The sequence below is a fragment of the Vicia villosa genome, unplaced genomic scaffold (assembly GCF_029867415.1).
Source record: "Vicia villosa cultivar HV-30 ecotype Madison, WI unplaced genomic scaffold, Vvil1.0 ctg.001126F_1_1, whole genome shotgun sequence".
Taxonomy (NCBI): domain Eukaryota; kingdom Viridiplantae; phylum Streptophyta; class Magnoliopsida; order Fabales; family Fabaceae; genus Vicia; species Vicia villosa.
Window position 1 is genome coordinate 483,687 of NW_026705493.1, and position 16,127 is coordinate 499,813.

The 16,127-nt window shown below is 41.2% G+C and overlaps 1 long non-coding RNA gene across 1 annotated transcript; it reads left to right on the forward strand.

Annotated features, from left to right (window-relative positions):
- The first annotated feature begins 11,453 nt into the window (after window positions 1-11,453).
- LOC131633476 (uncharacterized) lies at window positions 11,454-13,505 on the forward strand. Its single transcript, XR_009293330.1, has 3 exons — window positions 11,454-11,828; window positions 12,981-13,096; window positions 13,211-13,505. It is a non-coding gene; the product is annotated as an uncharacterized LOC131633476 (long non-coding RNA).
- Window positions 13,506-16,127: the final 2,622 nt, after the last annotated feature.

The window sequence follows — 16,127 nt, forward strand, 5'->3', positions numbered from 1 at the left end:
TTATGCCTTTTGCAGATCGAGTTGAAGATGTCGGTTCAGAGATATTGATGAATTGTATGAAGCGCGTGAGGATTCAAGATGATGATTGAAGCGTGGAGAGGTGAATTCGATGGTGAGTTTCTGGAAAGTGAAGGTTTGGTGATTTCTGTTATCGTGAATCCAGAGAGAAAGATTGAGGAAGGCGTTGAAAATTGACCGTGGATTCAAGAAGATGATGAAGGTTCAGAGGTTCTTGGAGAATTGAAGATGAAGAGGATGAAGGTTCTTGGAGAGAGTTTTTGATCGTCAAGAAGTTCTTAGAAAGTGAAGAAGTTTGTTATAAGGTGAGTCCCAGTTTGTTACCACTCTTTTTCCGGTTATCATTGAATTTTTCTTCTTTTCTGAGTTCGGTAACCTTTGCTGCCAGTTAGCTTTTGCCGGTTTTGTCTATTTTCATGGTGCAGCACGGTTTTTCTTTGGACCGATACTGGTTCATTTTCAAACCGGTTTCGGTTTATTTGCAGGCTGGTTGTCTTTTGAACAAGTTTTATGCAGATTTGAGCATGGATGGCCGGGGCTCGGCTTTTGATTCATCGGATTTGTTGTGTGAATTGCCAACAAGCTTTGTCAAGTAGGAGGCTAATGGGAATGAGATTTAGGATAGATTTTGGGTATAAGTTTCTTGTAATACTTTCCTGCGTTTTTCTCTGTGTAGATATCTTTGTATTGAACCATGATGGGCTTGATTTTTGAGTATTATGTAACATGAATTGGATTTTGGACAATGTAAAGCTTGATGATAACTCTTGAACATTTGCATTTGAAATTTTGAACAATGATGAATAATATCTACATGAAATGATGAACATCCGGTAAGCCTTGTAACAGTTCCGATAAACCAACTCAATAATCTTGCAAGCTTAAAACTTCATACAATCGTGGGCAAAATGCGAAGTTATGGAAACACCCGAATCTACTTCGAATCCAATCGTCTTGCATTCTTATCGGACTCCTAATTCAATCCTTAAACCAAATTAACTTGTATTATGCTATGCTTTGAATATGTCTTGTAAGTTCTTTATCTCAATTTGAATACTTTTCGAACATTCCACTTCAAAGATTAATGAATGAATTTTAACCAACTTACACCTCCAATGAACCTCTATATCAATTCAATTTTTGATGTCTCGATTTATCAATTCAATAGCAATGCCTTGAACAATCTTTGAAGACGAATTTTACTTGGAGCATAAAAGCAAACTCAACACACAATTCAATCAAACACTCAGATAATAAACTCTTTATTATTTTTCTTTGATTTTTGGGAGACGAAATAAACGTCATTATTAACTTATAGCTCAAATAAAGAGGGCAAATTTTGGGGTGCAACAGCTGCCCCTATTCAAACTTCTTGAACATGACGAGTGAGAAACGAAAGTTTCGAACCGTTGAGGTGGAAGGAGATTGAATACCAGAATGAACTCGAAAATTTGCGCTCTTGATCAATAGAAGATTCCATCTTGCAATAAGAAGGAATGTACCACCCCGCAGGCAGGGAGAAAAAACTTCAATTGACCTGGATAATTAAATAGCTCCAACTTGCGATAAGAAGGAACAGGTAAACCCCACAAGCAAGGGAAAAAAGTTTCAATTGATCTGGGCATCAAGAGAAGGAACATCTCGACTGATCTGTGTATCAGACGTAGCTGATGTCTTCCGAACAGGAATCGGGGATAGATGTCTAAGTCGATCTGGGCATCGAAATGAGATATTCCGGCTGATCTGGGCATCAACGGGTAGTAAATATCTCTGGTCTGGGCACCAAGGCGACATCTCCATCTGATGCAATTAAATCATCAGGCAGATATTCCAACTGATCTGGGTATCAGCGGCTTGCTCCTTTGTAAGATCGACGAGATCCGGAGGCGGTTCCCTCAACTGAAAGTCTTGTTTATCAGGAATAGGAACAATATCTCTTCCGAACTGTGTACGCCGGGAAAGGAAGTCTTTAAACTGATCTAGGCTCGATGCTAGAAAATAAGTAGAACAATCCTCTTCTGAATGACAAAGTCAATCAGGCAGATATCTCCATCTGATCTGGGCATCAGTGGCTTGCTCCTTCGTAAGATCGACGAGATCCGGAGGCGGTTCCCTCAACTGAAAGTCTGATTTATCAGGAATAGGAACGGATATCTCTTCCGAACTGTGTGCGCCGGGAAAGGAAGTCTTTAAACTGATCTGGGCGCGATGCCAGAAAATAAGTAGAACAATCCTCTTCTGATTGAAAAAGTTAATCAGGCAGATATCTCCATCTGATCTGGGTATCAGTGGCTTGCTCCTTCGGAAGATCGACGAGATCCGGAGGCGGTTCCCTCAACTGAAAGTTTGATTTATCAGGAATAGGAACGGATATCTCTTCCGAACTGTGTGCGCCGGGAAAAGAAAACATCTTCAACTGATAGTAAGCATCAGGACTGGGCAGATGAGTTCTTCTTCTGAACGAAAATAAATCGTCAGGACGTAGATATTTCCAACTGATCTGAGGCATCAGCAGGCTTGCTCCTTCGGAAGATCTTGGGATCCGGAGGCGGTTCCTTCAACTGAACTGGAATCAGGATAGGAACAAATATCTTCAACCGATCTGGGGACATCGGGAATAAGCATGACTTTCATCTAATCTGACAATGTCAGGGAGAGGGAGACAAACTTCTTCTGATTTAGACATCAGGATAAGCCCCTATAAGGATTAGGTGAGTTGCTCTCTGGGAGGCATTTGTATCTTGATAACTTTCCTGCAGAAAGAAACAGAAATGATATGATTTATGCATGATGCATGTATGAATGTGTACGGAATAACGTTTCTGAGAAGGAAGACGCTACGCGCTTAGAGAATGCAATGCGAATGATGCATGATTCGAACGTTGCTTAGGGAAACAACGGATGAGCACTGAATTGCTGAAGAAGTCCTGGAGAGAGTATAGAACTCTGCGGGGAGGACAAGACGAGTGACCAGAAGCCACAAACTGCGAGCTGGAAAAGATGGATCAGAAATCTGTTGTAGACGATCAAATCTGGACGCGAGCTCTGGTTGGGGGAATAAATCCTGCTTGGGGGATAAGAACATCCCAATTAATTGCTTGGGGAAGACCCTGGCAACTTCATTAGAGAAGCAAATTCTCGACACTCTGGGGTTGTGGAGATAAGAGCAAGTCATGGAGATAACTCTGATGGGGAGTAACCGACTCGCTTGTGTAGAACGCATTTCGCTGGGGAAATCCTTGAAGGACACAGATTCTGCTGAGGATGCATGTGAAACTCTGCTGAGGAGAGACTCAGTGGAGAATATGAATACTTCTGCATAGTGATCCACTGAGAAGATAAGAAATCCGCTGGGGATAAGGAACTCGGCATAAGAACCTCTTGTTAAGACCACTCCACTTGGGAATAAGATGACTCTCCTGGGGAAAACAGGTCAATCTGCTGGGGAGAGAAAACCTCTACTGGGGAGAACAAGGAATTCGGGCAATGAACCTCGTTAAGAGCTTGCTGGGGAATCAGATGCCATTCAATCATGATCCAACTGGGGAGAAGATATTCCACCGGGAACAAGACTTCTGGAGCATGGAGAATGCATTGAGATGCATTTTGCTGTGGATATGAGAATCTTGGAACAAAGAAAATCTCATCTAGATATACTCAGCTGGGGAATGAGAATTTCTCACTCGACTAGATCCATCAATATGCTGATACGATGCACTTGCAAGGATGTACCTGCGAGACAAACAGATGAAAATGCCTCAGGATATAGCATGACGTCATTGAGGTTTCCTCACATGGCAGAGGATAGTGATGCTCACCCACAATGGAAAAATGTAGGAGCAACAAATTGTCAGACATCTGAGCTTTGAAACTTTCCAAATAGGTAATGGATTCAATGAGTTTATAGGCAAGCAGTGATTAGAATGCCAAACATGCATCGGTCGGAGTATCAAACATGCATTGGTTCTCCAAGAGAATGTCACCAGGAAGTGGGCTTAATGGGTCAAGCAAGTGTTGACTTCAAAGAGACCAAACAGGCATTGGCTTTCATAGAGTTCTGCATATTCGTATTGATTGTAAAGATGCCAACAAGTATTGGACTTTCAGCTTCTGACTGCTGAAGATGATGACCCTGACGATTCTCAAGTTCATAAGTTGTTTAGCTCACACCCGAACTTTAAACTGAACACCTCCTGATGCGGAAAGAATGCCATTGCATAGTGTCTTGCCCCAGCCTGTAAGGACTTTATAGAAATTCATCTCGTAAGGACTTCTCAAAATTTGTGCTATCATAGCCAACTTGCTCCAGTATCATGAACTTTGGAACCGTGCCCCTGTATGACCTGTGTTGGAGATAACTTCGACTGTGCTTGGGTGAATTCCCCTGATTACTCAACACTTTGAGAGATTCTTCGAATCATGACCTGATTGCCTCAGATTAACTGAAAACTTGCATGACACAGTATTCAAACGCTTCTTGTGCCCCTGGGGGTGATCAAACTTTGAAATATTGTTGCCTCTGCTTAACGGAGTTCTGAAGACAACTCGTCCTTCAGGAGGAATACACTTTTCATCTGAAGTTCATGATGGAAACTTTCTTGATGTTAAGCACTTGTTTATATGCAAAGAATGTTTATTATGAGAAATATAATTCTAATGCAAAGAGTATGTTTGTCTCGAAGTTTAAAGAAACTTTTTGAAAGGATGTCGTAAATTCAAGTTTTTATGAAAGAAAAGATGGTGTGATACCAACTTAAGCGTTTAGCGGATCTCCTAGGAGTCAGCTTACCGTATTCTCGTGTATAGTCTGCTTTCGAATTAACCCTGCTTCAATTAGGACTTTTAAGGGTTGTAACGTGGCCAGGTTCACGGTTTTTTAGAAAAAAAGATTTTTAGGCTCAAATTATTTGGTGCCCACCCCCTTCATGATGTTCTCCAGTCCTAAGTTCAGTTAACTTGACACGAGCATTCATCTTTCAAGAGGAACTTGAGATGGTTGAGGAGTCAATGAGGTCTTGGACATGGCAGTCACTTTACCTTTTGTTTTTGGTGTCTGATCACACGATTTTGTTCTTTTGATAAGGATTCTTGTTTTGTAATCCTTGTTTTTCTTTCGCTTTTTTTTTTGTTTCCCTAACTTTTGCCTGGACAAATTCTTTTGAATTTTGATTTGGATGTCCAGCGGGATGCCCTAACTTTTGCCTAAGTCACTTGTTTTCAAGTTGTTGACTTAGCGGGCTTTTATTTTTTTTTCTTTTCTTTTTGATTCTTTTTTTTGAACAAGTCGTGTGATCCTGAATCTTTGATTTGTTGGAAGTGATTGTGACTGCCTGAGTCTTTGACTGATGAAGAATTACCACTGAGGTATTGCCATCTTTTGACCTCCTGATGTGAGGGATAAACCATTGTTGTATCGTCCTTCTGAGATGAGGGATAACCGTTGTGGATTTGACTTTCCTCAACCTTTTGAAAGATAGCCATTGTTGTATCCTTAGATGTGTGCTCCTGATGAATTTAGAATACTCGATCAGGTTAACTGAATACTACCCTGTCCCTGGGTTAAATGTGAGGGTTTTTTTTTGAAAAGAAACTCCTACTTCGAAGGCTCTGAGGGGTAACAAAGGTTTCACTCCCTTATATCTCCAATGTTTGGGAATTTGAAACAATGCCTGTACATCATCAACAGGGTTCTACTCAAAAGCATACCATTTGAGGTTATTGGTATTATGTTCATCATTCTCCCTACGGAGTTATCATGCTTTGATAACAAGAGTTAGGTATCACAAAAAGCATATAAAAACATATAAGAGCAAAAGCGAATGGATTTTTTTGTAAGACAAACATATCCAATGCATTATGATTATAGTTCAAAAATAAACAAGTTTTACATACAAACAGTATTGAACAAAACAAGAAAGCTTAAACATGAACATGCATGATGATTTAGGAATTGTCAACATTGAGGAGATCCTCTCCTTATGGACTTATTGCTTCAGAAGATCCAGTGAAATAGAGGAGAATTTCAATTCTGGCCTTCAAGTGCGAATGTGATAGCCTTTGTATCAATCAGGTCTCGAACCTTTTCTCTGAATGGCTGACAGCCTTCAATCAGATAACCAAGTGCCCCATAGTGGAAAACACACCAAGCACTAGCATATGTTCCTGCTGAACACTTCAGATTACTTCCTGGAAGAAGATTTCGGTGAGGCCATACAATAGTTGTAAATGCTCAGATTCAGGGATTTGAGTCGTGTCAGTGGTGCACAAACTCAAGATACAAGGTGTCTTGCTTATCCCTCGGTCGGGAGCCCCAAATACAGCGACTGGAGTTTGTGAATGCTTTAGGGATTTGAGCTTCCAATGATGCGAACTCAAGAACACGGAGTCTTGCTTATCCCTCGGTCGGGAGCCCTAAATATAGTTGCTGAAACAGAAAACACCATTATGAATGGAGGAAACTTGTATTGCTATCGGTGAACAACAATAACCTCTGACGCTTGGCTATCAAAGTCAATACTTTGAACATACAACAGTTGTTGGGAAGCAAGCCTCTGGTAGTACAAGTTGCAAGTGATTCTCATGAGTTACTCCCTCGAGGAAGAACAAACATTCTACTTGCGGTGGATGAAATGGGATTAACCGGTGGAAACCATTATGAATAAACTCAAACACCTCTGCCTTGAGAAAGTCCTAGGCTCTTTGTACTTCAACACCTTGTAAGGCTTGACATTAGGATCAGATGCCTCGGCATGGAACATACCTAGTATTGTCATTGAAATCAGGAGAGCTATATGTGGTGAGAAAGACCCAAAGCACGAATCTTAACCAACTGAAATTCCAACAAGCAAGGATGCAACCAGACACAAGGCATTAGGATTCTCATCAGTTTGCTTCTTATACTCTTTTCGTCTCTGTTGACAAGCAATGGTTGCTGAAAAGGAAACTCCAAGAGGAGTAGGTGACTCTGGATATGAAACAAAACCTTGAGAATGAGAGGTGCATTTGTAGATCACTCTTGATTACTGTCTAGCAGAAGATTTTGGCGAAGTCACATGGAATTTGTAAGTGCTTTAGGGATTCGAACAATGCAAATGGTGCAATGCTCAAGATAGACAATGTCTTGCTTATCCCTCGTGCGGGAGCCCCAAGCAACTTCAAAGACTTGCAAATACTAACATCATGACCAGGTGCCCAGAATAGAACTCACACCTAGTGTCATTGTCATTCAGCAGAGAATTTGCAAACATCAATGCAGTATGTGGCTTAACCAGTTGCAAATAAAGCAAGCATGGAAGCAAATGAGCATAGGACGAGTCTTTAAAAAGAACCCCAAACTGAGCTTTCATCTTGTTCACCCCACAAAGTTGTTTCATGATTGATCTTTGAACACACAATATGAACAAATCAAGTCTCTGAGTCTGGTGAAAGTACCAAGTCTGAATAAGAGATCCTCAACTCTGAACACCTGTTATGCATGAGATGTATGAAATGCATGATATGAATGCAATTCCATGTTCATTCGATTTCCAAGGAATTCTCATGTTTTGATTTTTGACAAGCAAGAAATGGAAAAGCTCGGCACGAGACTTAAAGATATGATTCCTTGGAAATGAAAGGAACATGTATGCTAGTTATTTTTTGTACATCATTTTTTGGAAAGTAAATATGCAATGATGCAAAGTGGTGGGATTTTGGATGTCTCCCACCGGACAAGTCTGGATTTCCTCAAAGTTACACGGTCCAGGTTCAAAAGTTCGGCACCGTTTCGTAACTCCCCGTAGATCACGGGCCATAATCAATAGAAACAGAACCATAGTCATCATAACAGGAACAAAACCACTCGAACAAGAACCACATTAACCCTCGAACAAGAACCATGGTAACCCTCGAACAAGAACAGCGGTAACCCTCGATCAAGAACCAAAGTCACCATCAATGTACCTGTTAAGCAATGATTGATTCCCGCCCCACTCACGGGTAAATCTAGGCCAAGGTAGGTCAAAAAGCCAACAGAGGATTGAATGTAGGCGCTATCATACGATATTGCCTCATTCCACCAAGCTCTGCCCGTGGATACGTGATCAGATCAATCAGGCATACGCCTTCTGTCCGTCACGGCCACTCTATTCCTAGTTCCTATGGTATCACTCATAGCCTGGGTATTGGGCCTTTTACCTCTTGAAACACCCACCCACAGACAGAAATCCAGACAGTCCAGAATATGATGCAGAAAAGTAAAAGCGCACATAGAATGCAATGCAAACAGATAAATATACAAAGCAATAAAAACACCCAAAGATAAACACACAAGCGCTAGGATCGACTCGCTGAGTCCGGACCAGCAACAGGTTGAGATGTCCCCAGCAGAGTCGCCAGCTGTCGCTACCGCGAAAATTAACAGAGTCGCCACTAACATATTTATCCTGCAAAGGAAGGGAATGCCATCAAACCACAAAACAAAACAACGGTCTCACGACCAGAGAAAAAGGGTAAGGGAGTCGGTTACACGAGGGGAAGGTGTTAGCACCCCTCGCGCCCATCGTACTCGATGGTATCCACGCTTATGTCTAAACCTATGGGTGTGTAAGCAAAATGCGCTAATCTTGACTAAAATGAATGCATAATGTAGGGAAAAGAAAGAGTTATACTCGCACGGGCCCTACCCCGCTGCCTACGTATCCGTTTTGCGGAATCAGAGGTACCGTAGCTCGGCTAACTAATTTCTGTTTGTTTTGTGTTTTTTAGGTGAACGAGTTACATTCACACTCCACTGCTCGACCTTTGGAGACTTATGCTGGGAATGGAGCGGAAATAACAAGCTCTTAAGAAAAGAAAATCAAAGAGTGTGGTTTGTGTTTTAAATAATGCATGAGGAAGACCTAAGCTAAGGGGGAAAGCTTGCTACCTAATGTTATCATACAAAGGGTGCAAATCTAAACTAAACTAACAACCTACGAGAAAAAGGGGAAGCATACAATAATATCACACAAACGAGCATCCGCTCGTAAAGCATACAAACCAACGATACTGACCGAATGGTAGAAAAGCGGTCCCGCCATAGCCAAGGGGAGCAGCTCAACCCAAGTCAACCAAGCATTAGACCTCGCGAAAGTGATCGGGCCATAGACAAGAGGGCGGTCCCCTCTCAGCAACCAAGCCGTCACGGATCGTAAAGGAAAACGGTGCGTGCGTACACCGAGCATCAACGTCGAGCGACGCGAGCTATAGGAAAGGCGGGGGTCCGGCTGCATGAACCCTTTCCCTGACATACTCGATAACAAGATCTTGTGCTGGTTCAGAAGCAAGCAACGCGTAGCGTGCGCTTACTGAACGGACTCGATGAGACTGGGCGGGGGTTGATTGCTAACCCTTTCTGCATGCCTTCCATGAGGACTTAACGGAGTGCCATATAGGACTTATTACACCGTGACTCCCTTCCGCAAAGCACAAATGTAAACACACCAACAAAAACAGAGCCTCTTTCGAGGGCTTGGCCAGATGCATGTCTAGGTCCTACTTCTCATGTTATAGGATGATGTGGAAAGCGGTAAAAGGGACCAGGAGGCAATACCGAACGGATAGCAAATCCGCAATGAGCTATCAAGCGTAAGCAGAGAAGAAACTTCACGTAATCTAACATCCATCAAAGCCAGGAGTCCAGCATAAGCATCAAAGTGATGCGGTGTGAAAATAAAACCACAACCGCTATGTGGTGCGTATCAAACACAACCACACAAGCAACCTGCAAGAGAAACACAAGCCAGACGATACAGGAATATACATCTCAATGAATGAGAGATCAGGTGAATCGCATCGGTAATAAGTCCGTGTCCCACAAATAAAGTGGAACACAACACAAGTCAAGTCGCACCGGAAGCGAGTGTCGCACGCTCGCGAAAAATGAGCAGAGTCGCCACCAATATATTTATCCCATAAGGGAAAGGGATATCAGAAAACCTAACAAAGGAAGGAACAGGGTCTTGCGACCAGAGAATCAAGGTACGGGAGTCGGTTACGCAAGGGGAAGGTATTAGCACCCCTCGCGCCCATCGTACTCGATGGTATCCACCTATGTTTGTTTCTATCTAAAGGGTGTGTACTATGTCTATGTCTAAATGCGAATGCATGCAAAAAGAAATACGGGGAAAAGAAGGAAATATTTACAAGTGTGCTCGTTCAAGCCCCGCGACTTGATGCCTACGTATCCCTTTCAGGAATCAGAGCGCCGTAGTTCGGCTCTATAGTTTTGTTTGTTTTTGTGTTTTTTAGTTGGGCGGAGTTAACGCTCGCGCTCTTGCATAAGGGATCGACCTAGGATGCAATAGAGCGGAGATAACAATGCCCTTAAGAAAGGAGAGAAAGAGAGAGAGTTTGAGTGTTTCGAGGAAATCCCTAAAGCAAGGGAAACTCGAGTTACTCTTTGGTTTGTGTCTTTTAGAATTTGGGAACTTACGCCCGAATGGAACCCTAAAGCAAGGGAGATCCAAGCACTCGAACATTCCCTAAAGCAAGGGATGTTCAAGCTTCCATTCCCTTTTTAAGAATTTTCACTTTGATTATTAGTGTTTTAAGTGTTTTCTTTGTATTTTTTATGGGGATTTTATTTTGGATATTTATTAGATGTTTTAGTGTTGTAAAAGAAAAAGAAATGATAAAGGGGGAGACTAGCCTAATCTCTAAGCCTAATGATTGTTGTTTATGTACAAAGGAGTCTAATCTAAAGTGATCATGATAATGGAATCGATTCTAAAAGGAGCATTAAAATGATATTAACAAAGTAGGCCAAAATATGGCCAAAAACAAGCAACAAAGTCAAACAAAATTATACGAAAATAGCATGAAAATGATACAAAAACAATTCAAGCATTAGTGCAAAATTAAACTAAAAAACTACTATTTTTTTATGACTTTAAGTGTTAAGGGAAATCTAATTCAAGCCTAACTATGTTAAAATCTATTAATCCTAAAACTAACATTTTTATTGTTTTCTATGTCATTTTTTATTACCTAAAAATCTAACAAAAATTATGATTTTTATTTTTTTTTTATTATCTAAGAAAAAAGTATAGTAAAAAAGAACTAAGTAAAAGGACCTAAAATCTATCAATTAAGTGTGAGTCAGGGGGGGTGTTAAACTGGAATCTGGTTGCAGCCCTAGTAATTGGCGCTGAAGCCCAAGCTGAGTGGCCCATGAGACTATTTTTGTTGTTCAGATTTTCTCTATGTCCAACACGGAGGTATGATGGGCCAGGTGGGGTGTGAATCAGCAACTCATGTATGGGCCAAGGATATTTTTGTTACAGATTTATTATCATGATTTTAATAAAATAAAAGAAAATTAAATAAAACAATGAAACGGTGCGTTTCATGTGTATGGGGTTAGGGTCAATGTGTGACGTTTCAACTTTCTCTTTTCAGACTCTTTCATTCTCGTTCCATCTTTCCCCTCTCAAAACGGCGCCGGAGAATTCCTTCTCCGAGCGGCCACCGTCGCAAGAGGCTAACCAAACCACCGTCTCCTTCCGTCTCTTATTGTTCCCTCCAAAACATCTTTGATTCAAACAAAACTTAGAATCCCCAATTCGAACCCTAACTTACTCAGATTGAAATCAAACAAAAAGCTGACCCTAAACTCATTCAAACATTGCACCATGGGATTCAAACAACGATGCTATGCCATGAACAGAGAGGATTGAAGAGGTTTTAGGCTTACCTGGAGTGGAGAACAAACGCGAAGCGGAAAGAATACCAGAGAGATTCCAAGAGCTCCAAATGCGAAACAAACGCGAGGAAACGGAGAAATTATTCAGGTGAGTTCTCGATTTTGCGTTTCTCGATCATTCTCCTTCTTCTGTGTTCTTCGACTCTTCTTCTTTGAGTATTCTTTTTTTGTTGAAATTCTTGTGTTGTTGTTGCGTTGTGAGGATGAGTTCTCTGTTACAATTTTCTTCTCTCTTCTGTTAGTTTTCCGATTCTTTTCTTCTGCAATTGAAGGTGGTGAAGGTGAAGAGGGGAGAAAGAACAGATTGAAGACGGTGAAGTCGTGAAAGTGATGGAGATGAAGTTATGAAGATAGTGAGGTTGCAGAGATTCTGAGAGAGTGAGGGAGAAGATGAAGGAGGTTGAAGTATATGATGGTGAGTGAAGATGAATGTTGAAGTGGTGGAGAAGATGGTGAAGAAGATGGAAGAGATGGCGTGTGTGAAGAGGTGAAGGAAGGAAAATGGCGTGTAGCTTGAATCTGAGAAGAGAGTCAGTTATATAGGTGACTTGAAGTTGAGAATTCAGTTAGAGGGAAAGGGAATGGGGGCCATCAGATTGAAATTCGGTTGGAGAATTGAGTGGTGAGGATTAAGCGGTTTTGGTGGTTATGAGTTGGTTAGAGTTTTGTTGAAATCTGTTATAGGTTAGTATGCTGACTAGGATTGGAGGTTGAGAGTTGGTTATTAGGCAGTTACAAATCTGTTTTTCTGTTATATGCTGACTAGGAAATGGTGAGAAGGTTTGTTAGTGTTGACAAATAGGAAGGGTTTGAAATTCTGTTATGGTTAGTTTGGTTTATGAAAGGTTAGTAGTTAGGAGAGCTAGTTGGATGGAAATGATGTAGGTATTGTTTTGGATTGTGCTGTTTGAACCTAATTCGGTTTTCTTCTTTAATATGAAACTGAGCAAACATTGCTTTGAACTGAATGTAGGATTTGATGGTGTTTTGTATGATATGCAGGATGTTTTGTACTTGTGGATTAAATGGTTAGAAGGTCACTGTGTGGAATGGCTGTTTAGAATTATATGCGGGTTCAGGTACTAGTACGGTGCGGTTCGGTTCTGTCAAGTGCAGAGAAGTTTGAGTGTAACTAGTTAATGATGTATGGACTGCTAGAAAAACAATTGCTCATGACAGTTGGTATGTTAGGCTTTTTCTTTGGATGGTCTTGGTACTGATTATGTGTATTTGGTTTCAGATTTAGCATCACCGCGATCGGTTCCAACGTTCATTCTGTTTCCTGTCCTGAGAACAACCTCAAGGAGTTTGAGGAATAGCCGGCTGTTATTTAGTTCCTCATTTGCTGCCTCCAGGGTTCGAAAGATTGCCATCATAATGTTTTATTTTTATTTTGCTGGCAGCTTATTGTTTGTGATGTTTTGTGGATTGAAACATAGTGCTGGCTGACCTTGGTTTATATTCCTGCAGGTTGTTGGTGATGTAGAACATGGTCGGGCATGCCTTGAAATTGAGTTTGGAGCGGCAAGGCATTATGTACAAAGAAGTGGATCTGATTTTGATTAGGCGACAAAGGCGGAACATGACTCAGGGATACACCTTGGCTCATAGAAACTTGGCCTTAGCAATTTAGGATTTAAGAACATGTCTTGTAATCTTCCTCTCTTATAATGTTTTTTTTCTGTAATGACTATCACGTACATTTTCGGAAGTAGAACCATGAATGGCACTTGCAAATTCTTGAATAAACCTTGCTCTCATTGGAATGGTGTAACTTTGAACAGGAATGAGATTGAATGACTTTGGATGAAATTACGTATTTATGTGTGTAGCTCGATGAAACTTGTTGGATACTTATGTGCTATTTTTTTTAATTTCCTTTATGGTAACGATGCAAATGGATCTCATGAGGGAATGGATTTCATTGCCATGGAATAGTGAATGAATATGGTAAAGAAATTCTCTTTTGTTCCTTTTTTCTCCAACTTGCGTCAATTAGAAGTTCAAATCTTTTCATCTCATGTTCAATCTTGCCATACCCAAATGAATCAATAAATCCATGAGATATAAATGAGAACAAACTTGAGGTGGACTTTGGTCAAAAGTAAACCTCCCATGGTTGACTTTGATCAAAAAGTCAAAGTTAAGAACAATAACCTTCCAACTTGGTATGATGCTCTAGTACTGACATGCAACCTCCAATTCTTGCTTAACCAAAGGCAGAGACTTATATCATAAATGAATCAGTTGAAATCCCTCGAATGTTGAATGGAATCTAATTGAACCCTCAAGGTTAAGAGACAACCCATGCCAGAGGTCATATCAGACTGGATAAGCAGATGCAAGGGAGTGAACCCTAGAATTTGCTATTATCGTTTAGAATGAGGCACCCTGATCTTCGAATCCTTGAGGAGATCATATGCATTTGGGTGCTCTTGAAAAATCTTGATGAAGATGTCATTGTGGCTTGATCACTCTGGATGAAGAGGAGAACCTCAAAACCCCAGAGAACCCTAGTCCTTCAGAATCCTTGATCCCTTGTCAGATTATTGATTAATGAATGCATGAATCATGTTAATGTCCTAATGGAAGGTATGTACATGGATGCGAAGTCTAAGCCAGTTAGAAATAAGTTAGGGGTAGGACAAATTTGGGGTATGACAGTTGCCCCTATTTAATCGTCTTAAACCTGAAGGTGAGATTGGCGCTAGCCTTTCGAACGTTCAAGGTAGAAGAAGATTAAATATCAAAGTACCAGAAATTTGTCCTAAAGAGAATATGGTGTAAATGTTATCCCTATTTTTTTTCATTTTTGATATCTGCTGGGGAAAGGGAAATTTTTGTTTTTCTGGTGGAGTATATGGATGAATGGTGGTTGTCAGGCGGAAACTGACTTCACCGTAGGATATTAGACGAGGACTGAAAGTGATGGAAATGATTTGCCAGGGCGAGAACTGGACTTTGAAAAAGTTTGCCAGGGCGAGAACTGGACTTTGAAAAAGTTTGCCAGGGCGAGAACTCGACTTTGAAAAAGTTTGCCAGGGCGAGAACTGGACTTTGAAAAAGTTTGCCAGGGCGAGAACTGGACTTTGAAAAAGTTTGCCAGGGCGAGAACTGGACTTTGAAAAAGTTTGCCAGGGCGAGAACTGGACTTTGAAAAAGTTTGCCAAGGCGGGAATTGGGCTTTGAAAAAGGTTTGCCAAGGCGGGAATTGGGCTTTGAAAAAGGTTTGCCAAGGTGGGAATTGGGCTTTGAAGAATAATTACCAGGACAGGAACTGGATTTGGAAAATAATTACCAGGACGGGAACTGGATTTGGAGAGATGATTACCAGGACGGGAACTGGGTTTTGAAGTGATTACTAGGACGGGAACTGGATTTGGAGAGTTTTGCCAGGACGAGAACCAGGGCTTTGACTTGATGTGCCAGGGCGAGAACTGGGCTTTGGAATTGTTTGAGTGTTGGAAGGTAAAGGATTCACAACACGGGGGTTGAACCTGAAAAGTTTTCCCATACGGGGGAAGGGACCACGGCGACTAGTGACGACTAGACTCGATCAAAAGACATAATCACGAAGATGTTGATGCTTGCGAAGCATAAGAATTACATTAATCCCTTAGGCCAAAGGCGGGGTGTAACTCTTCAAGAGTGGCAATCATTCGAACTGCCACACACCAAGTATGGTTATTCAAATGATTGAAAAATGAGATGGGTTGAATGCCCATCCTCATTCGCACTCTAAGCTGCACGCAGCATACGGGAAATAACCTTGGAGACAACGATTTTGATGAAGAAAGACATTGTGTCTGATCCACACTAGAGAGAGAAGATGACACTTCTTCTGGGGATATACATTACTTCGTACCTTCTGGGTACATATAAACTGGCTTATGCATTGATGCATGTTTGAATTTTCAATGGCGTAATGCTCCATTTTGATGGATATGCTACGCTTTTGAGGATGCAATGTTATATGCAATGAAAACTATATGCAAGGTGCCAAATAAAGGCCTTAGTGAGGTAAACACCAGGGAGAATCCCCTTAGTGTTAAGAATTATGTACAGATGCCAATAGATATTGGACTTTTACTTGCAAGATGCCCCTTCTGGTTGTTGACTTGAAGAATAACTTCTGACTTCTCACCATGTGCCATTGCTTGGAAGATTTTTAACTTGAGGAGATTCCCTCGATTCACCACGTCGGGGATGAGAAATTCAGGTAAGGAGCCTTGATTAGGGAAGTCGAACAACTCTTAGGAGAAATAAACTCCTATGCTTGGGGAGAGCAATACAACTCAGGAGATTGTGCCCCAAGATTCATGGACTATGAAGGAATTTGCCCCAAAGGATCCTTGGAGAGATTTGTCAAATCTCGACGTAATTGCCC